This window comes from Cibotium barometz, chromosome 27 (assembly GCF_041138505.1).
Source record: "Cibotium barometz isolate CiBa-2024 chromosome 27, ASM4113850v1, whole genome shotgun sequence".
Classification (NCBI taxonomy): domain Eukaryota; kingdom Viridiplantae; phylum Streptophyta; class Polypodiopsida; order Cyatheales; family Cibotiaceae; genus Cibotium; species Cibotium barometz.
Genome location: NC_141072.1, coordinates 21414384 through 21441385, shown reverse-complemented (window position 1 = coordinate 21441385; position 27002 = coordinate 21414384). Strand labels below are relative to the sequence as shown.

Genomic DNA, 27002 nt, shown 5'->3' with positions numbered 1-27002 from the left:
ATTGATAAGTCTAGGAAGGGGGGTGGCTCAAGGACTCACTGAGCCTCTTCCAACAAGAGCACTCACATACGGCCTCAACGATTCATATAGAAATACGGTCGTATAAATTTTTAAAATTATGGGCTTTGGTCCCTTGCCTAACATTCCCGCAAGTCCTATAAGTACCAACTATTTCCTTGGACATATTGATAAGTCTAGGAAGGGGGGTGGCTCAAGGACTCACTGAGTCTCTTCCAACAAGAGCACTCACATACGACCTCAACGATTCATATAGAAATACGGTCGTATAAATTTTTAAAATTATGGGCAAATATGACGGAACAACAGACCCTGTTAAATTCATTCAAATGTTTGAACAAAGATGTGAAGCCTTTGGAAATCCTAGCCGCCCCACTAAGGTACTTGTGTTGAGCTTATGCTTAGAGGGAAAAGCTAGTCGATGGTTCATTGCATTAATGCTGGCGATCAAGACCAACTTCAAAACCTTGAAATTAGCCTTTATACATGGCTTTTCGAGACAAGGTTATCGATGGAGAGCAGTAACAGAACTCTATTCAATTGAGCGACAGCCAAATGAATCCATTGGAGACTTTATCCTTCGGATAAAACTCTTGGACTCACATTGTGAGTCATGGGAAAAATTAAACGGTGTTCAATTGAGGAGATGTTTCATGATGGACTTAAAGAATAATAGCTTACACAACTTGATGATTGTATCCAATCCGGAAACATTCGATCAATGTTGCAAAGAAGCAATACGTTTAGATGACAACATGCTAGAATATGATCGTGCTATGAGATGTTCCTCATCTAAACCAAGTGAAGCAATGGCAAAAGAAAGATCGATCTCGGAATTGACATTCCGAGAATTTTATGAAGCCTTGTTTAAAACCTTACAGCGAACATCTGTAGAGAGGATGAAAACCTTCAAAACCAAACATCCTTAATGCCTATAAAAGTGATGAGCAAAATGCCTTGTGTTGAATGCAATCACTACGACCATCCCAATCCTCATTGTGCATACAAGGCACCTGTTCTTCTATACTACATATATTGTAAAACCTTTGACATGATACTAAAAAGTGTCCCGCTTTCATCCACCTCCATCTCCCATGCACAAAACAGAAATAGTCCAAAGAGTAGAAACTGCTCAAGAAGCAGTTAATCGGACACTTCAGTGTTTCTATTGTCATGGACCTCACAAGGTGGAAGATTGCACAATTTGGAATACTTCCATGCCCATAGTCACTGACACCTTGTATGACCAATGTGTGAATAGTGTGGCATTGATCACTTTTTCCAAGATTTTCCAAGACGAGTTGCTTCAATGCAACTTTTCTCACAAAATACAACTCTTAACATATTAATTGTGCAAAACGGGCAATTAGCCATGGTGCCCTTGAATGTGCTTACACACTTACAAGCTAAGGCACGACAAATAGTCAAGAAAAATGCAAAAGACAATACCTCAACATGGGTAGAAGAACATGTTTTAAAACAACACCTAAAAGGGAAAACAAAACCTTCTAAACCCAAGAAAAACAAGGGACTACAAAAAACTATCAAAACCAAGGTCGAATTAAAAGACAGGGAAAAGGAGTCTGTAGAGGACATAATCCCAAAAGAGCCAAAAGCTATACATGATGCATCCACCTCAAAGACCACAACACCCATATGTGCGACACAGGATATAAAAACCTAAAAGAAAATTCGATCTCGTTGCATGGGTAAACATAATGAAAAACTAACAAACCAAAGAAAGTCAGATAATGAAACAAGTTTTACTACATCACTAAGTGAGGATGAAACAAGTTCTTACTCTTCTCACTGAGTGCACCACATAGACCAATCAAGAAACTAGAACCCACCCAACCACCCCAAATGAACAATAATGATCGCATGACATATGCAAAATGCAAAAAGCAAGCTCATGAGAGCATGCTTAGCTTGGTTGAATGTCTTACAAGGTCACCGATTGTGACTGAACCTCATAATGCCAAACCTAAAACAGCAACCAAGATACAAAGCCTAAAGCAGTACCGCTTTCCCTTTCAAGAGGAAGACATACTCTCCACAGAAGAGTCATTTGAAAAACAAATTATACGAACTATAGGCTTGAGAAAGCACATAAGGAATTTGATAATTCCCTTACAAGACTAAAACAGTCTCTCAAAACTTCATTTGGAGGAATGCTCTTCTCTGATAATAAAGCTAGCATCACATCAACACTTGCACCTTTAATGGCTCAACCTGAGTTATATAAGGACATAACGAACTACATAAAACAAGACTGTCAGGATTCACAAGTTTCCAAATAGCCCTCATTAAGAATTGTCAAAGGGCCAAGTGTGCCATTGTACGCATTGGGTACTCTTGAAAATGCTTAGACCCAAACAAAGGATGAAAGTGAATGGGAATATGAAACAAACACATGATTTGCAGCTGAAACAATAACCAAAACACCCATGGTTCCTTGGAAGATTCTATCATAGTATGGTTGGATTTCCCTACAGGCAATGATGTTTAGCGCAAACGCACATTGACTAGCCCTCGAGCAAGTCATAACGTCATGACAATAGACACTTGGGTGTCATTGGGACAACCTAAACTCACCACGACAAGCAATGGTCTTGCAAAAGGAGCCAATGAACAAACATTGAAGTTCCAGGCTACTTTAGATACACTACTGGGCAATATGGAATTTACATTTCATGTCACCCTAGATTCCCTTGAGTATAATGTCATCATTGGTGGACCTTAGATAAGTGAATCATTGTATTCCATGCATACAGTCACCTTGAACACTTCTGCATGCAATGTACAATTGCTATTTACGGGAGGAAGAAACCTTGTAGGAGCTATAAGTTCCAACATATCTTATCGAAAAGGTCCCTAGGATTTTGTTTGGATTGGAAATTGCAAATAAAATCACCACAACTCAAGCACAACTTTATCCAACACGAGAACAAAATCTCATGACCCTAAAGCTATGGGATTTGTTAGGTCAGCCAACACTCACGGCACATCCTGAAAGGATTACCTTTATACAAGACTTGAACATGCCATGTTTGGGGCACTTTGAACATACAATGTATATTGAAACTAACCCCCTCACTTGCAAGTTTCTTGTGGTTGAGTATGTGTTGGAAGCATATTTAATATTGGGGCATAAATGGACTGTTGCTACCCAAGCACACCACAGCGCTGCTTCACCACTGTGCTACTTTGCTAGCGATAGAGTCATCATGATGGTCAACGATAAAAAGTTAGCTTTCTAGGAAGAAGATCCAACTTTAATGGATATCTATGATGCTGAACGCATAAGGATACAAGCCTCTTCCACAAAAGCCCCTCTACACAATGACCTACCATCTACATCAAACTGACTCTCCGATAAAGCCTCTACTCTTTCAACCCCACCCTCACCTAAGAAGTTTGATGCCAAAAACTCGCAATCAGCAACTATTCCTCAAGAAATTCCCAAAGCCCGACCATCTAACTCTAACAAGGAACTCAAAGGAAATGCCCCGGCCCCTATGCATCTTCAGCGAAGACAAACCTCATCAAAGGAGACAACCACATGCTCAAAGGCCTCCTCATCAAAGGAGACAACCACATGCTCAAAGGCCTCCTCATCGACAGCCACTCCACAAGAGACTCTAACCTCATCATCATCAACAATGCCCATGAGTCTCAAACCTGCAGCCTCAGTGCCAACCCAACTCAAGGAGGGCCCCAAACCTTTCACATCAACCTAAACGAGAACTCCACCACCATGACAACCACAATCAAGGTATCTTGATAGTATCAAAATGTGGGTGGAGAAGCAGCTACTTGTAGCTCAAGGCTACTATAAAGGTGCCAATCAAATTTGGGTGCCTTGACAGTCAAAACCTCTTTCTCAACGCACCGTTCGAAAGCCAAGGAAGAAGAAGAGTACTCCATAACACCATCCATAAAAGCCTATGTGAGTTCCTCAAAGAACTCCACAAATACAACAAGTGTGGGTACCAAAAACACTACTGCATGCACAAGGGTAATACCAAAGAAATACCAAAAACACTACTGCAAGCACAAGGGTAATACCAAAGAAATACCAAAAACACTACTGCAAGCACAAGGGTAATACCAAAGAAATACCAAAGCTTGGGTCCCCAAGAGCATACAAAGTCCCCTAAGCTTGCACAAAGAAGAAAGCCTCAACACCAAGCACATCGGCAACCAGATTACAGTGTTCATCTCAAAGATGGTGTTAACCTATGGCAGACATTGAGACGTATTACTTTTTACGTCACATAATTATTTTACGTATTCTGAGTCATGGGGCTGGGCTTGTCGGCACCACATGTAAAGGGTAAGGGAATTGGGTGATCGCCGATGAGAGGCACACCTCGAATTTCATCAGGATAAGGGTTAGGATCGATCGGCCATGTGTGGGCGCCCATGTGTGAATGGCCAGGTCACATATAAAAGTCAAATGTAACCTAAAACCTCTCATTCTCTAAGTGTTGAATATATGTAGTGCTCTTGCTTCATCTTCTCCAGCGTGGGTGTGTGAGAGAGAGAGAGAGGGAGAGGGTGTGTTGCGATAGAGCATTGTGTGGCGGCATGGTGGCGGCAAGGTGGCAGAGCGGCGACGGCGGCTCCTTCTTCATCGCGGCACGAGAATCCTTCACGATGGCGGTCTGAGCGGTGAGTGACACACCATTGCTTCCTGTTTTGAGCTTGCTGGTTTCCTGGTTGTGTGCTTGCAGCCATTCGTGGCTCACACACGTTGCTTGGCAAGTCCCTAGCTCCGACACGTGCCACAAAAGCACACATTTTTGGCACCTTTGCCAAGGAATTACCGTGCACCAAGCTCCAGATGCAGCTCGGGCTACTGCTTGAAGTCTATTTTATCCTGTAGGAAAGGCAAAGAGAGGCATGTTTGTGTGTTTGCTATTGTTCGTCAGTCACTTCTTAGTTTTGTTTTCTTCATTTCCTGCACATTTCAGTTCTATGTGTTAGCTATTAGTGTGTGCGTGTGTGCATGTAGACAGAGGGTAGAAGAGCCGCTGCGCCCTGTCCTGTGGGCCGCTGCTTGCAGAGGGCGCCGCGGCGGCCAGCAGCCAGCCCTAGGTGCACATGAGCTAAAACATTATCCTTAAGTTTTTTTAAATTTTTTGAAAATATTTTCTAATTTTTTTAAAAAAAACCCACGTGGATAGAAATTTTTTTATTTAAAAAAATTTGAAAAAGAAAAAACCCCCAATTGACCCCGATCCCGACCCCGGTCTCGGTCTTTTGATATATAATATAGGAGAGTGAGCCTCCATAGCTTTCTCTCAAGTGGGAGCTTAAGGGGAGTGAAGCTTTCTATATAGTCTACCCCCCAAGGAGTGGAGTGGGCATGTGGGACAAAGCCTTCACCTTTCCCCCCATAGGCGCACAAATAGAGTGTTTTGAGGACCACGGGAGCTCCGGATAGGGAACACTGTGCTGTAAAGCACGCTAGGAACCCTTTGAACGATACACTCGTCTTGAGCTATCACACGCCTTAGTGACGTTGCGTCCACTTCGAGAGAACCTTTTGGCATGCCAAGTTTGGATGGGATATTTCTCAATGAAAATTGGGAATATGACCTACACACGAAGACTCTGACTGACCTATACATGGGTTACACATACCATGTAGGTTGGTTATTAGAAGTCATATGATCTTTATCTAGCGCCACCAATCTAGGTGAACAACAACAAATGATATGTGAAGTTATCCATACAATTATCCAATTCTTGAGGCAGAATAGGGGAGTGAACCTAATTTCAATTGGCCCTATGAGATTTTTGGATACAGGCAAGGCTAAACAACCAACCCTGTCACAATTGGAGACTCCCTCGGTGAGTCCCGTAGATCCTTCGTATGTTGTTTTGCCTGGAGTCTCAATGTAGGTAGCCCAGGAGCAGTAACTTTAGCTTTCCAACTTTGGCTCAACTTTTCATTAGGGATTCCACAATGCCTGCTCCGATGATGAGCATGATGAAAAGTGCTCCCGTTACCATTGTAGTTAGTACAACACTGCTACCTAGTGGTATAGTACGTACAACAATGCGTACCAGTGAATATCGACCATATGTACCTATCGCTACTCATGCTCATGTAGCTCCTACGCCTCCTGTTATGCCAATGGCGTATGCTCCACGAATGCCTTATCAAAACCCTTATCCAAGAGGAGCTATGCCTAGTCACATATCATATCCTGCGTTAGCTGCATACATACTAAGACCAATGCCAACTCCTATCAACCAGGCCATCCCAGAAGTGCCTGCTCACTTAGGTGATCTAGCAACATTTTCTCAAACGATCGGATGATCTATTGCAAAAAACATGCATGGCATACCTGAGAGAGAGCCTAGAAAAGCAAGGCGATACAAGTTGCCAAGCTCACTTAGAACTTCAGTGGTAATGAAGATGTTAGGAAGCACATTGAAGTTTTTGAACACGTGTATGATTCCTTGGAAGAGCACAATGAGCTACATAAGTTTTTGAACACGTGTGTGATTCCTTGGAAGAGCACAATGAGCTACGTAAGTGTAAAGCCTTAGGCTTAACCTTGAGTGGAAAAGCCGGAGATTAGTATCGAACTTTAAGGGTTGAAGAGCATACTCACTATCCCACTCTCAAGAGATTGTTCTTGAAAGAATACATACGTGAGGGTGTGCGTTGGGGTGTAGCATCTCAACTCCAAAAAGCTGAACGCGAGGAAGGAGAGTCAGTGAGAGACTTTATTAGTCGACTAAAGCATCTGAATTCTCACTGTATTCCCGATGAGCGCTTCAATAACAACCAACTTCTTGATAGATTCATCTGAGGATTGCGCCACGAGGACATATACAATAGCCTAGTAATTAGAGGTCTTACGACGTGGGAAGCAGGCAATCCAGTTAGAAGACAACTTGATGATTGCAGGTAAAAAGGTGTCTTCGGAGACAAAGACAGTCAGTTTGCAAGTATCTGGGCACGAGCCAATGACTGTAAAACCTATTGCCAATGAGCCCAAGATATCCAAAATGTCTATAGCTGACCTTACTAAGGCTCTCTAAGAATACTTTAGGGGTAATCGAGCTCCTCAAAATAGCCATATGTACCCAAGAAGAGAGAAACAATGGTGTTCGGTTTGCTTAGGACCACATAGCACAAGTGAATGTCCCACCTTTAGAGTTAAATTCAATGGGACTTGCATTACATGTGGTAAGTATGGCCATCAATCTAAGGATTGCCTAGTACTTAAGCGAATGTTAGCAAATCAGGCACCACTAACCTGGTCAAACACACCTCAAGTACCCGCACTGATGCATGCACCACGTGTCGAGAAACCGTCACAACAGATAGTTCCAAGGAACCCAAATTTAGTCTAGTCTGTGCCGTTACCACCACGAGTGCTAGGACCACAACCTCCACATCCGCCGAGGGTTACCCCTATAAACCAGATGGGTTGTGAGTCACATAGTGTGTGTGGGGATTATGAAGAGGATATAAACCCCACTGTTCCATATGGGATCAATACGTTTGAAATGACTCCCCAGTATTACATGGAGGATCATTTTGGGCAAGTCAAGCCTGTATATCAAGCAGTTGCTCTCGCCACAAGAGGACAAATCCTTAATACCTTTACCAAGAGACCACCTCTTCAATGCTATGATTGTGGTGGACCGCATCATGTAGCGGAGTGCCCTAATAGGCTACAGAAAATCGCTACTCAAATGCAACCAAATCAAGGGAGCACGTTGGGAATTCCGGTACTTACATGTAATCATTGTGACATAGATCATTTTATTGCTCAATGTCCACATAATCCAAGTGCACCCAAGATTACGCCATTGAATTTGGTTGAGGTCACCAATGAGGCACTAGGAACCACAACTGTTGTACCCACAAATGTAGTCACACAGTCAATGCTTGCTTAATGCCACAAGCTCCAAACCTAGTTCAAAGACTAATATAGGGACAGGAGACGACCCTGTCTATATGAATGATCCTGAAGATGATTCTGATTCAATAGAAACCATGGGGACCAAATCCACTACTTTAAGGGAGGAACCCACTCAGGAGCGCAATGACTGAGAATCAAGCAAAGACATAAATTGGGAGAAACACAAGGAAACTCCTCTTGCCCCACAACCAAGTCAGATAATGCCCTCTCTGGCTACCCAGACTGACTGAGACTCTCAAAGACAAGCCACGTGGGCCAAAAACCCTTAAGAAAAAGATTGGGACCTACCCAAACCCAGTAGAGGAGATTGAACAAGTGCAACACTTAAGGGGTTTGGTGGAAGAAACACAAAGAGAACTGAAGCCAGAACCTAGAAAAATCAAGATTCCAGACACAGTGTTTCATACACAAGTTCAGCCTCACAGGAGCCATAAACCGTTAGCTATACCTAGTATCATTCGGGAAGAAAGTGAGGATAGGACATTAGGAAGTGGGCAGACACCCTTCTTGCTTGAAAGAATGTTTAGTGAGGGAATGCCCAACCCCATCGAAGAGGAAGTGATTCCATCTTCACCAATCCCTAGTCAGGGGCTGATATCTTGAAAAGTACCGTTGAATGTGTCCAAACTAATGGATTTCATGTCTTCTGAAATCAGAACCACAATCATATCCAAGTTATACGGAGATCTTGAGCTATTCTTAGCTCTTCGGGCATTTTTCAATGGAGAACTGAAGGCGGGGTTACCACCACAATTTGCAAATATGGATAGACCCGACATGCTTCAAGATGTGGAGGAATAGTTGGATCTACAGCCCAACCTAGATGATGACTCGATCGGTTGAAATACCTGTTAACAAGTACTTTGAAGGTGACGAATCTAATGAAACCCTCCCCATTACTACCAAGGGATTAACTCTAAAGGGAATCCTTGATGGTGGTGCTGGAATGAGCATTGTGACTAAAAACTGCTGGGAATCTATGGGAAGACCTCACCTAGAAGTCAAAAACATAGTGGTTAAGATGGCAAACGGAACTATAGCTAAACCTATTGGAATGCTAAGGGACCTTAAGATCAAGGTTCTGGGATACAAGGTAAGGCATACCTTCATTGTAATGGATTTCTCTAAGCATCCTATGTCATATCAAATGATCTTAGGACGTCCCTTCATGAGGGAAGCAAAAATGGTGCATGACTGGTCAAAAAACCATGTCTACTTACAATTCCAGGACTCTGTCATTTGAGTTGATCTTGAGAATGGTCGCGCGCATCCTTTAGGAAGCAAGGTTATCATCGTCGATAATCGATCGGATACCACTATTCACTCAGCCCCATTAAAGTATTGCTATACATGCAAAAAAGAGACCGATGATGGGAAAGATTCTCCTTGTATGGATGTCCTGCCGGGCATGACTGAGTCAAATAACCTAGATTGGGTACACCACCTAGCGACAACCATAGACACATGGGGAAATAGAGGCACAAGTTGGGTAACACCTGAGGGGCAAGATATGCCACCATTAGTGCCAGTAAACATGATGGGTGTTATGCACTTGACTTTTGATGGCAAGAAAGTGGCAAACTCCCTTGACACTAAAAGTAGCGAAGACTCTGACCAATGCGACTCCGGTCTGAATCTCAAGAAGAAATTGATTCTGAGCCTAATAGGGGGTATGAATTGAATAATCACCCAAGTGAGGGGGACACAAGTGAAGATCAATCAAGTGAGTCTGAATCTAATATAAACAAAAATCAGAAACTAGGTAAGAAGAAGACGAGACATAAGCAACAATGCTATCGAGCTAATGTACGAGCTAGAATAAACAAAGAGAGATCCACTGCAGAATGGCTTAGTTATGTAGGAGCATATGATGCTCATTGGAAGTTAGTGGATAATTGGGGAGAATACCTCTAAAGTGTCATGTGGTGTAGTCTGCAACCTCATGCAATCACCCAATTAGAAATCGAAGAGAAGCCGAAACTAAGTCGTACTGCGAGAAGGCGTGAAAACTGAGAGTTAGCTCAGCAACAAAAAGAAGCGAAATTTAAAGAAAAAAGCATGGCACAACAAGAACCGGTAGACTTACACCCTGCACCCGAGCATTTCAAATCTTTTACCACGGGGGAACGTAAAAGTCGTCTACACAAAATCCCAACAAATGCCTACCAATGGGAGTAGCGATGTCTATGATGGCCCGGCGATAGTTAGGGAGATAGAACTAGCAGATCCACGTGAGGAGTCTAAACCAGTTTTTATTGCTCTCAAGACCTCACCAAGACGGAAGAGGCTACACTTAAGATGCTTCTTAAAGAATTCAAGGACATATTTTCTTGGACATATTTTCTTGGACATACCATGATATGAAGGGTGTTCCACCCTCTATGGTGCAACACACCATTCCAATGATTAGCACTGCTAAACCAGTCCAGCAACGTCCCTACCCAATGAATCCTAAGTATGCAAAGATTGTACAAGAGGAAATTCAAAAGCTTATAAAATGTGGATTCATATACCCTATTGAGCACTCAGAATGGGTTTCTCCGATAGTCATTGTACCAAAGAAGAATGGGAAACTCGGAGTGTGTGTTGATCTCAAAAAGGTTAATGCAGCCACCAGAAGAGATCATTACCCCTTGCCGTATTCGGAACATGTGCTTAAAAGAGTTGCAGGCAAGGAGGCTTATAGCTTTTTAGATGGGTACTTTGGTTATAATCAGATCACAATTGCAGTAGAGGACCAAGCTAAAACAACTTTTATAATAGAGTTTGGAGTGTTTGCCTTTCGCGTCATGGCCTTTGGCTTAACCAATGCACCTGCAACATTCCAACGATTGCCTTTGAGGAATATGTAAGGGACTTTTGTGAGGCCTTCTTAGATGATCTTTGTGTTCATTCCTCTTGGGACGAGCACTTGATGTGTTTACGAAAAGTATTTGAAAGGTGTATATTATATCGCATCTCATTGAATCCTTTTAAATGCCAATTCTGGGTTAAACACAGAGTTATTCTAGGGCATATAGTGTCCAAAAATGGGATTTCCACTGACGAAAGTAAAATCAAGGTCATTCTGGAATTGCCCCCACTCACCAACTATAAGGGAGTCCAACGCTTTATGTGCTACTGATGCTATATCTGTGTTTGCAGATATGGCAGATGCACAAGCATCACACACTTCATCCACTCCCATCTTTGGTGAGAGGTATCATCTGTACCTTTCTCAGATATTTCACATGTGCTATCCTATAATTAAAACGGAATTGGGTCATATAGATGTACTAGCCAGTGAAAGAAATGTTGAGGAATTAGAATGGCTAATTCGCCTATTGACCACACGACTAACCCCTACTCCGTAGAAGACGTATCCCGGATAGCCCAAGTCTTTACTTTTCCACAGGATGACTATCCTCGCATAGTTACATTCTTGACGAGTCTATGTGGATGGGAGGACGAAGAAGATATATCTGACGACGATGAATGGATGGATGAGACTCATGGCACTACTGAGGCTGATTTTATTTATTTGGATGATGCAGATAGAGGCTTAGCCTTAGGGCTACAGCCAGGACTCTACAACATCCTCTTACCTTGATCCTCAATATTAGTGTGGTGACTCACCAACCCAACAACATAGCTCAAATCTGGTCTGGTGATCGTCATGTAGATCAAACTTCCTACTATGCGCCTATACATAGTAGGATCCTCCAAGATCTCTCCTGAATCTGCACTCAACTTGCCATTCTGATCCAATGGCACAGAACCTGTCATACCATACTTGGACAACATGTCCAAGCCATACTGTCTCTGCAGTAATCCAATACCATGTGGTGACCTAATCACCTCAATGCCTAAGAAATATTTGAGCTCCCCCAGATCCTTCATCTCAAACTTCTGTCTTAGCAAGATCTTTACATCAAAGATCTCTGCATCATGGTCCCCCGTAATGATCAAGTCATCTACATAGATAACAACAAGCACAACTCCTCTATCACCATGTCTCACATACAGCAAGAAATCTGCATTGGCTACATGAAAGCCAATAGTGACAAGATATTCAGAAATCTTGTCAGACCATGCTCTTGGTGCTTGCTTTAAGCCATACAAGGCTTTCTTCAACCTACAAACATGCTCAGGGTGACCCTCATCCTCATAACCAGGTGGCTGTAACATATACACCTCTTCTTGCAAATCCCCATGCAAGAATGCATTCTTTACATCCATCTGATGTAAAGACCATTGCTTTGACGCAGCCATTGCTATCAAAACTCTCACTGTTGCCATCTTGGCAACTGGGCTGAAAGTTTCCTCATAATCAATCCCATATGTCTGCGTATATCCTTTGGCTACCAATCTAGCCTTGCACCTGTTTATGCTTCCATCACTGTTATGTTTAACTTTGTACACCCACTTGCATCCAATGGCTTTCTTGCCTTCAGGAAATTGCACTAAATCCCAAGTTTCATTTCCATATAGTGCATCCATCTCCTCATCCATGGCTTTCTCCCAATACACATTTCCAACAGCCTCATCAATGCATGTGGGCTCAACAACCTGCACAACCTTTGCCATATATGCATAGTGATGTGCCACATAACCATCATGGGTAAATCTCTGCACAGGATTTTTCACTCTCCCAGATCTTCGCAGCTTCTCATTCATGGCTTCCATAGCCTTCTTTACACCAGGTGTTCTCATAGCTGGGATCCCAAGCTCCTCATCAAGGCTCATATCTGAGCCACTAGACTCTCCATCAACATGAGAATGCCCTGCAGAAATGTCAGGCGTACCAAGGGGCTCAACCACTTTCTCTTTTCCTTTACGTGATGTAGTAATCACATTTGCAGGACTGGTATTATGACGCAGCCTGCCACTCCATGGTCTATCAATAGACCCACTAGATGAGGACTCTCCTGGTCCACTCAAAGACTGTGATTGCTGACCTGCATTCTGTGCAACCACACTTCCACTCACATCAGCCCCAACAGCTTCTTTTTCAGCAGCATACCAGCTGCTCATCTCATCAAAGACAACATCCCTGCTTACCCTCAACTCACGTGTAGCAGGGTTATAACACCTGTATCCCTTTTGCTCAAGGGAGTATCCAATAAACACACATTTTTCAGCTTTCGGATCTAGCTTAGTTCTCAGCTCATCTGGCACATGCACATATGCAATGCATCCAAAGACTTTCAGATGAGACAAATCTGGTTTTCTGCCAGTAAACCTCTCCTCTGGAGTTACATCATGTATGGCAGCAGTTGGAGTCCTGTTCATGATGTATATTGCTGTAGAAATAGCCTCAGCCCAATAGCAATGCGGCATATTCTTCTCTTCCATCAATGCTCGCGCAATCTCAGCAATGTGCCTGTTTTTCCGCTCAGCAACTCCATTTGCGGACTGTATCTGCATGTGAACTATCTCCGAATACCATTCTTCTTCAAAAATTCAGAGAACTCATTGGAGAAGTATTCTCCCCCTCCATCTGACCTTAGGAACTTTACATATTTCCCTGTTTGCTTTTCAACCAAAACTCTAAAATTCTGAAAGTGAGTGAACACCTCACTCTTCTCCTTCATGAAATATACCCACACTTTCCTTGTGTGGTCATCAATGAAAGTGACATAGTACCTGCAGCCTCCCATAGACACGGTCTTTGTAGGACCCCATACATCTGAATGCACTACATCTAGTGCATTTCTACTCACATATCTGTTACGTGGAAACACATGCTTTGTTTGCTTCCCAAATTGGCATGCTTCACATATTTTTTGCATACCTTCTACTTTAAATTTTGGCAGCCCTGTCACAATTCCTTTTGTCTGCATAGACTTCAATCTCTGCACATTTACATGTCCAATTCTTTTATGCCATATGTCTGTGTCTGCAACAATTCCTGAACCATTTGCAAACATCGCAGCACTCATTTCAGGCATGTCTACATTCAACGTAAACATTCTGCCCACTTTGTTGCCTTTTGCAACCAACCTGCACTTGTCTTTGAAATCTTCAACATAACACCCATCAGGGTTAAACCGAACCTGCAAACCCTGCTCAATCATCTGGCCAACTGAAACCAGATTCTTTGTTATGTTCGGTACATGAAGTACATCTGCAAGGTACTTCACTTTGCCATCCTGCTACATAGACAATGGCACATCTCCAACGTGGGCAATTGGATGAGCAGTGTCATCCCCTGTTTCCACAAAACCTGGTCTTTCCGGGTTTTTCATCTCCTTGAATCACTCCCCATGACTCGTCATGTGGTTCGAAGCGCCTGAATCCACATACCATATATTATCTTTTTGTGCTGCATCAACATTTTCAGACATGGCATTCACAACATGCTGCATAACAAACAACCTTTCATTATCCTCATTATTTCTGCTTGAGGATGCATAATTGTTTTGCTGCACTTTCCCATTTTGCATGTCAGCCTGCTTCTTATAACATTCTAACTGCACATGTCCAGGCTTACCACAATAATAGCATTCACGTGCATCATTATATTGCCTTTGCCAATTTCCACGGCCTCTTTGACTCCCCCTACCTCTGAATTTGCCTCTTCCACCTGCGTGTTGTTGTTGTTGTTGTTGATTCTGGGACTGTTGTTGTTGCTGCTGCTGCTAGCCATAATTCTGATTACCTGTTCGGCCACCTCCTTGACCGCGTTTACGGCCTCCTCTACCTCGTCCTCTTCCTGAACTCGTGTAGAAGGCCTGTTGCTCTGAACTGTTTTTGCTTTGTGAAGACTGTTGGTCTTCACCCAAGTTCTTCTCTTCGATAATCAGCATAGACACCAAATCTGTAAAGTTGGGAATATTTTCCCGAGTCTGAATAGACGTCTTAAATGCCTTGTATTGTGGCCCAAGACCACGTAGACAGACTTCCACCTTGTCATCATCATCTACTGACACACCAATAGATGCAAGGGATTCCACAATACCCTTTATCTTCAACGCATAGTCATTCACAGACATGCTCTTTTTCTCCATAGTATGAAGTTCATTCTTCAACTGTATCTTACGTGCCTTGGTATTTCTTTCATAGAGCTTTGGGGGACTTGGCATCCTGAATGTGCCCAATCATGGTGTCCTGTATACTAATGGAGAGCCAATACATAACCTTCCTGGCTCCTTGGTTCCAGTCTTTAAACTCTTTCACATCTGCAGCAGTCGGATTTATATCCGGTATCTCCGGTGCCTCTTCATGCTCACCTTCTATGTAGTCCCAATAGCCTTTTCCCATCAGGAAATTCGTCAACCTGAACCTCCAAGCATGCAAGTTATTCTTATCCAGCTTCTCAGCCACAATCTGTGTTATGCCATCATTAGACATCTTGCCAAACACACAATTTTACCAGAAACTGCACTCTGGTTTTTCTACACAAACTGTTGTATTTTCTGCACAGCGGTACTGTAGTACTCTCAAATGTCACAACCAGTGACTTCAATGTGCATACATACACCCAATGGAAACTGTAGAGCTCTTTGCAGCACCCACAGTGTCTGTACAGTCAATCTGTCTTCTTGCAGTTCTTAAAACAGAGTTCTACAGAGAATTGATGACTTACCCGCAGTGCTCGAAATCGCTTGCTTTTTGAAAAACGGAGGTCCAGACGCGCCCGAAATGCGTTTTCGACCCGAAAATCATAGTCTGATAGGACTGTATAGTTGCCCTATAGCTTTACTCCCGCGAAGAAAGCTTCTCAATCAGAGACCGTTTGCCGGTGCCTCTCGTAGCGCTCCCGACAAGGGTGTAGTCACCAACACAATAGGGAAGAGTAGTTGAAGCTCTTACCCTCGTACCGCTTCCTGTGGTTCTCTTGCTTGCAGCTCAGCCCTTAGCACGAACCAGGCTCTGATACCATGAAAAGATGCAGGGGGGAAGGGAGCTTGAGCTCTTGCAAGCACACACACACACTCACAAAACCCTAATAGAGAACACACAAGGTGAGAGGCTGAAAATCTTCTTCTTCTCTACTCAACACTCAACACTCCATATACAAGATAAGAGTACACAATAATATGAAAGGTACTCAACCAATACATACACGGGTTCTCTATAGTGTGAACCCGACTAAATGAGCTAGCGCTATAACTATGCCAGTCTCTAGAATGGCTGTCACACAGCCTGTCATCCCACTGGCCGCATATCACCCAAGATCTCACCAACCATGCCAGTGGTGTAAGTGTGGGGCCTATCCCCCAGGCGGGTCATCAGTGTCCACCGCCTCACTAGACAAGCTCGATATCTCAACAAACGAGTCCTTATTTTTTCCCACTGATGTGCCTCTTGAGGTATAGTGCTTGTTAGTTAATTGTACAGGTTAAAAATTTTGAGGTGGGTTCGCTTTCATAGTCCTGGGACTGCCGCAATGTTCATACATGGATATCTACATCAAATTGCGGGTATTTCTCATTGAATCAAGGAGATCTCCAAAATAAAGGTGTAATTCTTCCATGCCCACTCTCTTTCATTTTTACTATTCAATTAATTGCATGAACTATAATGCATGACTACATGGAATTTGTCAAGCACTACTTAGTTTTTGAAGTTGCCTAAGGTGTTAGTGTAAATCATTAATTGAGTTTAACCTTATTTTAGAAATTCTTGGGAATGCATGATGTCTTTAGTTAACCTTGGAATATGGTTGTCTTAGGTCTAGGGTTAAAACCATCTTAATGCTTAAACAACTTGGCTGTGGTGGGGTGTTGACCTCTAAACATAGCTTCTATCCCTTTGTCAAAGGATGTCAGAATGCATGATAATTTGGGAGCAAAAATCCAAAGAGATAAATTAAAAATAAAAAGAAAGGCCTACAAAAAATGGCAATGTATATCTGTTATGTGCTTTCATGTCAACCTATCGCCCTATTGACACTTGGTAGGAGAGGAGTATTCCACTCCAGACCGATGCCTTGGGTTGGTAGGGGGTAGCCTTGCCTATGATGAGCTAGTAGATTCCTAGAATAGGCCTTGTGGTAAACATGGCACTATGGTCGATGCTAGTTTTTCTTTAGGGAGGTCGCAATTGTTTGTAAAAATTGTCACAACATAAAATAAATAAAGGAAAAAGACTCCTATGACTCTGATATTTCTTGTGTGTCCTTAGGCTCTTGGGATTAGCTTGTTCTTAGAATAGACACATTGTGGTCATCTGTTTATTTATTAAGCTTGGTAATTTTCCTTGACTTAGGCCAGTTGTAGACCTTGATTAACCTTTGACACCTTGCTAACTCTTGAATTACTTTCAATAATTTTAAACTCTTGTTAATTTGCTACGCTAGCTCCTTAATGTGACCTCTTAAACTAGATTCTCATGGCATACTTCCATTGTGGTCTAACATGCTTGATTTTATTTTTGATACACTCTATATCTTTTGAAGACCAAGCATGCTTTCACTCTACTTCCCTATTTTGCAGATACAGCCTACCACAACAAACCCTGTCGAGCTTACCATACCATAGCTTCCGAGGACTAAATCTACATCAAGAAGGAGGGCATGTTAACCTATGGTGGACATTGAGACGTATTACGTTTTACGTCATATAATTATTTTACATATTCTGAGTCATGGGCCGGGCTTGTCGGCACCACATGTAAAGGGTAAGGGAATTGGGTGATCGTCGATGAGAGGAGCACCTCGAATTTCATCAAGATAAGGGTTAGGATTGGCCTCCATGTGTGGGCGCCCATGTGTAAACGGCCAGGTCGCATATAAAAGTCAAATGTAACCTAAAACCTCTCATTCTCTAAGTGTTGAATACAGGGAGTGCTCTTGCTTCATCTTCTCCATCTCCTTCTCCAGCGTGTGTGTGTGTGAGAGAGAGCGAGAGAGGGAGAGCATTGTGTGGCGGCACGGCGGCGGGCGAGGCAGCAGAGCAGCGGTGGTGACTCCTTCTTCATCTCGCGGCACGAGAATCCTTCACGACAGCGGTCTTAGCGGTGAGTGACACACCATTGCTCCTTGTTTTGAGCTTGTTGGTTTCTTGGTTGTGTGCTTACAGCTATTCTTGGCTCGCACACGGTGCTTGGCAAGTCCCTAGCTCCGACACGTGCGGCAAAAGCGCACAGATGGGTGCCTGTGCATGTACTTCAACAAGCATACTATGATGGTAATTCCATCATATGGTTGCCAAAATCGAACAATGTGAAGAAAACCTCACCATCGACTTCAACCCCAACAATTGCACCTATAGTTTGACAAGAATGGATGCCCAAGAAATAGCAAGCAAATCCCTCAACCACTCTCCTACATTCAGCACCAACACAAGAGCTTGTCTGTTACTCAGCACCAACACAAGAGCTTGTCTGTTACTCAGCACCAACACAAGAGCTGGTCTGTTATTCAAGCAAATAATCAGGAGTCTTCCCTACTACCTCAACATCATTTCAACAACAAATTCAAGAAGCAATACAAAGAGTTAGGAGCATATCAATAATAGAATAACAAAATGCTCTCCCTCTCTGGAAGTAAAAAATGAGCGCATAAGAAGCTGTTACTTGCAAATCATGACATAGATGACCCATAAAATAAAATAAAAAGAGGGTCAAAATCTGCAAATTCATGGAATTCCATCTCATGGAATTACAATTCAAGGAGTCCCATCTCATGGCTTAAGAACCTGCACTTTCATGATTTAAGCCTCAGCACACGGATTAAGCCATATCACACAATAGCCACTATATATTATTAAGCTTATTGCTTACTATTGTTTTGGCTAAATTAATGTAGCAGCTACTCCATGAGTACATATCCATACTCATGCACTGGAGAACATTTGCACCAAAGCCTCACCACCACCATCGACAACTTCCAGGTACATCTCTGGATGGGGGGGCCATGGTGGGCGATAGCCTAGTCAATGGTACAACCCATCGCCTCCCTGGAATTTTCCTTCAAATTACAAACCTCTTCAAACGATGCCACAATCTTCATAACTCAATGATTTTCAATCCCTAGTGAAGATCTCTATATTAGCCTTGCAAGTCAACGTAATTCTTTCAATCCTCACCAACAAGTGGCTACTTCAACACACATAGTAGTTCAATAAGAGTCTATATGACTCAATTCTTCTACTTCATGTAAATCTGCTTTATAAGAGCACCTAAATATGCATAAAAACATAAAAAGCACATGGGCATAAGAAGACAGGATCAAGTCCTACTCAACAACATTTGACAAGAATCCTGTCACACAAAGGGACATCATCACAAGCCATTTACTTCAAATGATGAATGTCGCTTCAATGAATCAAATGAGGAACTGAGAATCATCATCTCGTTCTGATGATTAAGTCTATGTTCCTCTCCGGATCCTTCTCTCTCCTCTCCCATTATTAAAAATCTCTTAGTGTACCCACTAACAAAAATCACATGTCACCTTATCGATGATTGCCAAAAACAAAGTGAGCCAAAAAAAAAACAAAAAACAAAAGGGGCTCACACAAATATCAAAATGCAATCATTAGCAAAAAAAACCCACCCCCGTTAGGAATTCCCAATACACCACTAACCTATTCATTCATTAACTAGCTTTTCTTATTCCTTCTAGAGGAAAAAGAACCACTGAACATCACTCAACATCAATGCCATCGACAAATCTTGTTCATTCTCCCCGCACAAAGGTCTTCAACGCGATTTCATGATGAGAGGACATGATCGTCAACATCAGGAAGAAGGTGGGAATGTTAACCGCCATTATCTTACATCAAGGAGTCACGGTGGATACACCAAAGGAACATACATTCAAGATATGAAGCAATAGTGTCCAAAGCTACAACTCGGACGGGCGCCCGTAATGGTGTGACAGAGTATTTATGGCGATTCTTGTTTCAAGAGCGTGTGGTAGCAAGTTAGGATGAAGTTTTAAGTGATGTACTTTATGGATATATTATGAGAGTAGTCATTGTAATAGTATTAGGTCTCTTATGAGCCTAAAGTATCCGGTCGGCCATAGTTTAAGTGAGTGTGAACACTAATGGCCATGTATATAAGTGAATTTCTCTCATAATACAGCATACTCTCCCATTGTGCAATTGAGTCTTGCTCTTGCTAATCTCTCTCCCTAATGCATGCTAGTGAGTGTGTGTGAGTGAAGTTAGGTGAGAGGAGGGACGAGTACCCATAGGGTAATGTGACAATGCTCGTGCGAGAGACAGGGTGGAATTGCTTCTCAAGGAGTTGTAGAGCTTGGAGACCTTAAGGGTTACGAGCTTGGCCATTGGAAAGATCCTCAACGATAGTTGCAATTCACCAGGTAATCTCTTGAAAGAATTAGGTCGACTTCCGAGGCTAATATAGAGATCTTCACTAGGGATTTAAATCAGTGAGTCGTGAAGATTGTGGTGTCATTTGGAGAGGTTTGTAATTTGAAGAAAAATTCCAGATGATGGGTTGTACCATTGACCAGGCTTTCGCCCACCATGTCCCCCCATCCAAAGATGTACCTGGAAGTTGTGGATGGTGAGGCTTTGGTGCAAATGTTCTCCGGTGCATTAGTATGGATATGTACTCATGGTACATTAATTTAGCCAAAAGCATAGTAAGCAATACGTTTAACAAATATATAGTGGCTATTGCATGATATGGCTTAATTTGGTGAAGTTGAAGGTTTTGACCTCGAGGGTTTTTATTTATTTATTTTATGGGTCATGTAGGTCATGATTTACAAGAAACAGCATCTTGTGCACTCATTTCTCACTTCTTGAGGGGTGACAAGAGCATTGTTATTTTATTCTTGATGTGCTCCTAAGTCTCTATATTGATTCTTGAATTTGTGTTGAAATGATGTCAAGGTAGTAGTAGGGAAGACTGCTGATTGTTGCTTGATTGAGTGATTTGCTTGTTGTTGCTTGGGCCTCCATTCTTGTTGAAATTTAGGTGAAGTTGTTGGGGTTGAAGTCGGTGGTGAGGTTTTTCGAATTTGGCAACCATATGATGGAATTACCATCATAGTATCCTTGTTGTTGAAGTACATGCACAAGTACCCATCTTTGACGAACACTGTAATTTGGTGGCTGATGTGCTTGGTGTTAAGGCTTTTTTCTTGTGATGTGCTTGGGGAACCAAGGTTTGGTATTTCTTTGGTAGTATCCTTGTGCTTGCAGCACTTTTTTTGGTACCCACACTTGTTGCATTGGTGGAGTTCTTTGAGGAACTCGCATAGGCTTTTGTGGGGATAGTGTTGTGGAGTACTCTTCTTCAAAAATGTTATGGCTCACCCTAACCCTCCTTGATCCAAAAAGAAATTACCTGGTGAACCGCAACTCTCGTGTGAGGATCTTCTAATGGCCGAGCTCGTAACCCTTGAGGTCTCCAAGCTCTACAACTCCTTGAGAAGCAATTCCACCGAGTATCCCATGAGCATTATCACACCACTGCATTGCACTAATGGTCCTTGTCCCTCCTCTCACCTCATTTCACTCACACACACTCACTAGCATGCAATATGGAGAGAGATTAGCAAGAGCAAGACTCAATTACACAATGGGAGAGTCTGTTGTATTATGAGAGAAATTCACTTATATACATGGCCATAAGTGTTCACTCACTTAAACTAAGGCCGGCCGGGCACTTTAGGCTCATAAGAGGCCTAATTCTATTACAATGACTACTCTCATAATATATCCATGAAGTACATCACTTAGGACTTCATCCTAACTTTGTTGAGATCCAAGCTCGATGTCAGTGTGAGCCAGCTATGCTATGTGCTGGCATGTTAGGTAGGAACACGTGTGAGACATAAATGACCACGTCTAGCTGGTCATAGTGTGTGGACATTAGCTAGGGTTAGATGTGTGTGGACACAACTCATAGTGTGTTGTGTGTATTATGGATTATGGTTTTATGCATTGTGTGAGAAGGGAGATGGCTTCCCTCTATGGTTAGGGTTTGCAATATACATTAGGGTTTGCTCCTGTGTGTGTGTCTCCTCTCCCTCTACCTATTTTTCAACATGGTATCAGAGCCTTGTGCTATCTATTAGGGTTTATGAGTGAGTGAGAGAAGAGGGAGAAGAAGCTGTGAAGCTTGCCATTGATGCTGTGAAGCTTGGAGCACACCGATTACTATCAGATCTGAGAGCTTGGCCTCCTGGGTAAGGTCTTCTAAACATCCTTGAGTGGATTGCAGGTGATTCAGATAGAAACAAAGCAAATTAGATTTGCCCAAAGCAAACAAAAAATCTAGTTTTTTGGAAGCTTTTCTGTTGCCATATATATAGGCAGTGATGTGTGTGAACACACTTAGGACCGCCGGGGCACTTTTTCCCTCTTTAGGAGGTTTTTTCCCCCGGCTTGTATATACGCCCATCCTTCTAGGGCTAACTTATCTTTGTACATTGACACAATCTAATACACTTTGTGTTGTGTGCATTCTTGCTTCTTCTTCTCCAAGCTTTGTGTGCTTTCCTGCAACCCTAATTCCAACAATTGGTATTAGAGCAGGCATCGGCTCCCAGGGCAACACCGCTAGCACCCTCCGACTCACGTTCTCCGATTGAGGTGAGTTTTCACGAGCGCTTGCAGGTCCCTATACTCTGCAAATTAGCCCATAGGACTTAGCGTTCTCAGAATTTGCATCTGAGGTCGTTTCGGGCTCCGTTTTTGCATTTCAAGTTCTGCACAGGTGTTTTCGTCATTTTCTGCAGAAATTTCGACAGTGCAGTTTTCTGCAAAACAGGCATACGTACTCTATTGTGGACCGTGCTACATAGCACGAGTTGTTTTTTGTTCAATCTTTGCTTCATTACAGACAGCTTTTGCATCAGTTTCAGTCAGTGGCCATGGCTGATAACAGCAATGATGTATTTCGCATGTTGTCTGCTGAAGACAAACTGGATGGAGATAGCAACTATCCACTTTGGGCATACATGATGCAGCATGTTTTGGTTGCAAAAGGAGTGTGGAACATTGTGCAGGGTATAGATGTACGTCCAGGTTCTGTGGATGTAGGATCTGTTGAGGATGTTGCAGGTTCTAGCAGCTCTACTGTTGCTGCTGTTTTACCCACTGCTGAACAAGCTCGTTGGGATGGTAAAGATGCGCAGGCTCATGCCTTGATTGTACTTTCTGTCAAACGTAACATCACCCCACATATTCGTTCAGCTAAAACAACAAAACAGGCTTGGGATATTCTAGCTGGTTTGTATGCAGGTCGTAACAAGGCAAAAATCGCTTACCTGCGTAAAGAGCTAGAATTGAAGATTATGCAAGAAGATGATGACATGAATGTTTTTCTTGCTGAGATTAAAGATCTCAAAGAACAGTTGATTTCTACAGGTGAGATTATTCCTGATCATTCTCTTGTGCAGACTGTTCTTGATGCTTTACCTGAGACATATCAAACTTTTGCTTCCACGTGGAGACTTCTTAATGAGGACAGACCTGATGCTGTCAAGTATGATACTTTAGTCAACAAGCTCTTGCAAGAAGCGCAGTCCAGGCAAAATAGGGCCAAGCAGCGTGCAGTTGATCAAGCATTTATTGCTGCCTAGCAACAGAGAAGAAGTGGTAAGGCAGCCCCTTCCACTGTTTCTTCTCCTATTAGTAGGTCTGCAACTTCTTCTCCTTCCACAGGTAGCAACAATAAGTCTGAGAAGGCTCTTGATAAAGGCAAGAAAAAGACCAGGTGCAACTATTGTAAGGCAAATGATCATGTCATTAAGAATTGCCCTAAGCTAAAGGCTAAAGAGGCAAAGAAGAAAGAGTCAAATGCAGCCACAATAGCGGATGCTTCTACAAATGCAGATTCTGCAAATGTTGTGCAGGATACAGAATGGGCGTTTAGCGTGTATTGCCAGTATGACCCATCTGTACATGATGCATGTTTGGCAGTTTCTGTTGACTCTCATGTTTGGTATTTTGACAGTGGTGCTACAAAGCACATTACCTCGCATCGTGATATGTTCACTTCTCTTGAGGCTGTCCCTAATGGGAATACTGTCACATGTGCCAATAATGCTTCTTACCCAGTGAAGGGCATTGGTAAAATTATGCTTACTGCTACAAATGGCAGCGCTTTCACACTTTCAGATGCTTTGTATGTGCCAGGGATAAAGAAGAATCTATTGTCTGTCTCTGCACTTGCTAGACTTGGATTTGTAATCAAATTTGTGGATGACAGATGTACTGTTCATGATTTGACTTCTGGTGATACGATTATTGTATCTGGCACCTTGTTTCGTGGGCTGTATAGGCTCAATTCTTATGACAAGTGTGTGGAAGATTCAGCAAATGCAGTTTCTCATGAAAAGGCAGTTTCAGATGCAAAACTATGGCATGCTCGTTTTGGTCATCTGAACTTTGCTAGTTTGCTGCGTTTGCAGAAATTTGATATGGTTGCTTCATTGCCCCCTCTTAAGGCACCATTGAAACATGTTTGTGAAGGCTGTATTTTGGGCAAAATGCAGCGTTCTGCGTTTCCAAAGGATGGTTCTGTGCGGGCCACTCGCAAATTGCAGCTTGTACATAGTGATGTATGTGGGCCTATGCAAACTCCGTCATTTGGTAAACACTTGTACTTCGTGACTTTCATTGATGATTACTCAAGGCATGCATGGGTATATCCACTGAAGGCAAAGTCCAAAGTGTTTTTGTGCTTCAAACAGTTTTTTCTTATGGCTGAAAATGTATCCAATTGTAATGTGGGCACCCTCCGTACTGATCGAGGGGGGGAGTACATGTCTAAAGAGTTTGATGCATTTCTGGCTAGTCGTGGGATAAAACACCAATGTACAGTGCCGTATACCCCTCTCAGCAAAATGGTGTTGCTGAGAGGAAGAACAGGTCACTTATGGAGATGGCACGATGTATGGTCAAGAGCCAAGCTTTGCCACATGTGTTTTGGCTTGAGGCTATCATGTGTGCTGCATATGTACTCAACAGGTGTCCCACTAAGGCCTTGCAGTCTATTACTCCATACGAAGCTTGGCATGGCAGGAAGCCTTCTATTGGTCACTTGCGTGTCTTTGGTTGCTTGGCCTATGCTTTAGTGCCTGTGCAACAATGCAGAAAATTGGATGATAAGGCTGTCAAATGCATTTTTGTTGGTTATAGTGCTGAGAGCAAGGGTTACAGATTGTATCATCCGCAGTCAAAGCGTATCTTGATTAGTCGAGATGTTGTTTTTGTGGAAGATGCTGTGCAGCCCTTGTTATCATGTACCAAAGAGACAGGTGTAAGCTCACGAGATGTATTTGATATGTTGTTGCCTCTCTTTACAGGTGGGAATTCAAATGTAAGTCCTAATGAGGCAAATATTCAGCCTATGCAGATTTCAAACGACATCATAGATCAGCCTATTTCTGATGCAGATTTACAGGATGTAATTCATGAGGATAGGGCTGAAAATGAGCAGGCTAGAGGTATGCCTAAATGGCTGGTGCAAACCTTGCGTGATAGTAAGATTGATGCACCTATTACTAGTCGTACTCGTTCAGGTTTTCAGCATGCCTCTTATGCATCAGATTGTTATGCTTTGGCTGTGTCTAGTATGTGTGAAGAGGAAGAACCTCTTTCATTTGATGAGGCACAAAATTCAGAAAATTGGTTGGCTGCAATGCAAAGTGAATATGATGCTATAATGAAGAATGGTACATGGTCTTTGTGTGATTTACCTATTGGTAAAAAGGCCATTGGATGTAAGTGGGTTTTTAAATTGAAACAAAAGCCAGATGGTAGTGTTGATCGCTATAAGGCTAGACTTGTTGCAAAGGGTTATGCTCAAGAAAAGGGCATTGATTTTGATGAGACCTTTGCTCCCACTTGTCGTATGACTACCATTCGTAGCATTTGTGCATTGGCAGCTCATAATGGTTGGAATGTACATCAGTTGGACATAAAGACTGCGTTCTTGAATGGAGATTTGCATGAGGAGGTGTATGTATCACAGCCTCGTGGTTTTGTTCAAAGAGGGCAGGAAAACAAAGTGTGCAAATTGAAAAAGGCTTTATATGGTTTAAAGCAAGCTCCACGAGCTTGGTATGAAAAGATACATGCAGATTTGGCTGCACATGGGTTTCAGAATAGTCCAACAGAAAGCACTTTGTATGTTAAACGTGTGGATAGTGTACATCTAATCATTGCTCTCTATGTCGATGACATGCTGCTCACAGGACCAAATGAGAGTCATATTGCTGATTTTAAGGCTGATTTGAATGCCTCTTTTGAAATGTCAGATTTGGGGCATTTGCATCATTATTTGGGGATACAATTTAAGCAGTGTGATGGAGGTATTGCTTTGTGTCAGACAAAGTATATTGAGACATTGTTGCGGAGATTTGGCCTTGAAGATTGCAAGCCTATTGCTACTCCAATGGAGACAGGTTTGAAGTTGAGTCTTCATGATGCTGGAGATCACTTTGATGTCACACTCTATCAGACAGCTGTTGGTTGCCTCATTTATGTATGCATTACGAGGCCGGACATTCAGTTTACAGTCTCACAGGTGAGCAGGTTTATGCATAGCCCAGGGTCTCAGCATTGGAAGGCAGTTAAACGCATCTTTCGCTACTTGAGTGGCACCATACATCTTGGGTTGTTTTATCCCAAGGGGGGATTGTTGCCGCCAGATTTACATGCTTTTTCGGACTCAGATTGGGCTGGTTGCTATGACACAAGAGTGTCCACAAGTGGTTTTTGTTTCATGCTCGGTAGCTCATGCATATCTTGGTTGAGCAGGAGTCTGCCACCTCTATCTTCACTGACAGTCAGAGCGCATTGGCAGTTGCAAAAAACCCAGTTTTTCATGCTCGCACAAAGCACATTGAGGTGCATTATCACTATGTCAGGGAGAGACTCTCAGCAGGAGAGATCAGCTTGGCCTATGTGCCAACACAGGACAACCTCGCCGATCTTTTCACAAAGGCGCTTCCTCGTGAGAAGTTCGAAGCTTTCCGCAAAGCTTTGGGCTTGCTCCCCTTTGTGGATTGATCTACTTCAGGCATGGCACTCCCCTATACATGAGTGCCAGCTCTCGTTCACACCATCACTCCCAGGGGGGATTTGTTGCCATATATATAGGTAGTGATGTGTG

General features: G+C 42.7%; 1 pseudogene; it reads left to right on the top strand.

The window, feature by feature from the left end:
- Positions 1-8486: 8486 nt before the first annotated feature.
- The window catches only part of LOC147623174 (uncharacterized), a 36151-nt pseudogene continuing 17635 nt past the window's right edge, over positions 8487-27002 (top strand).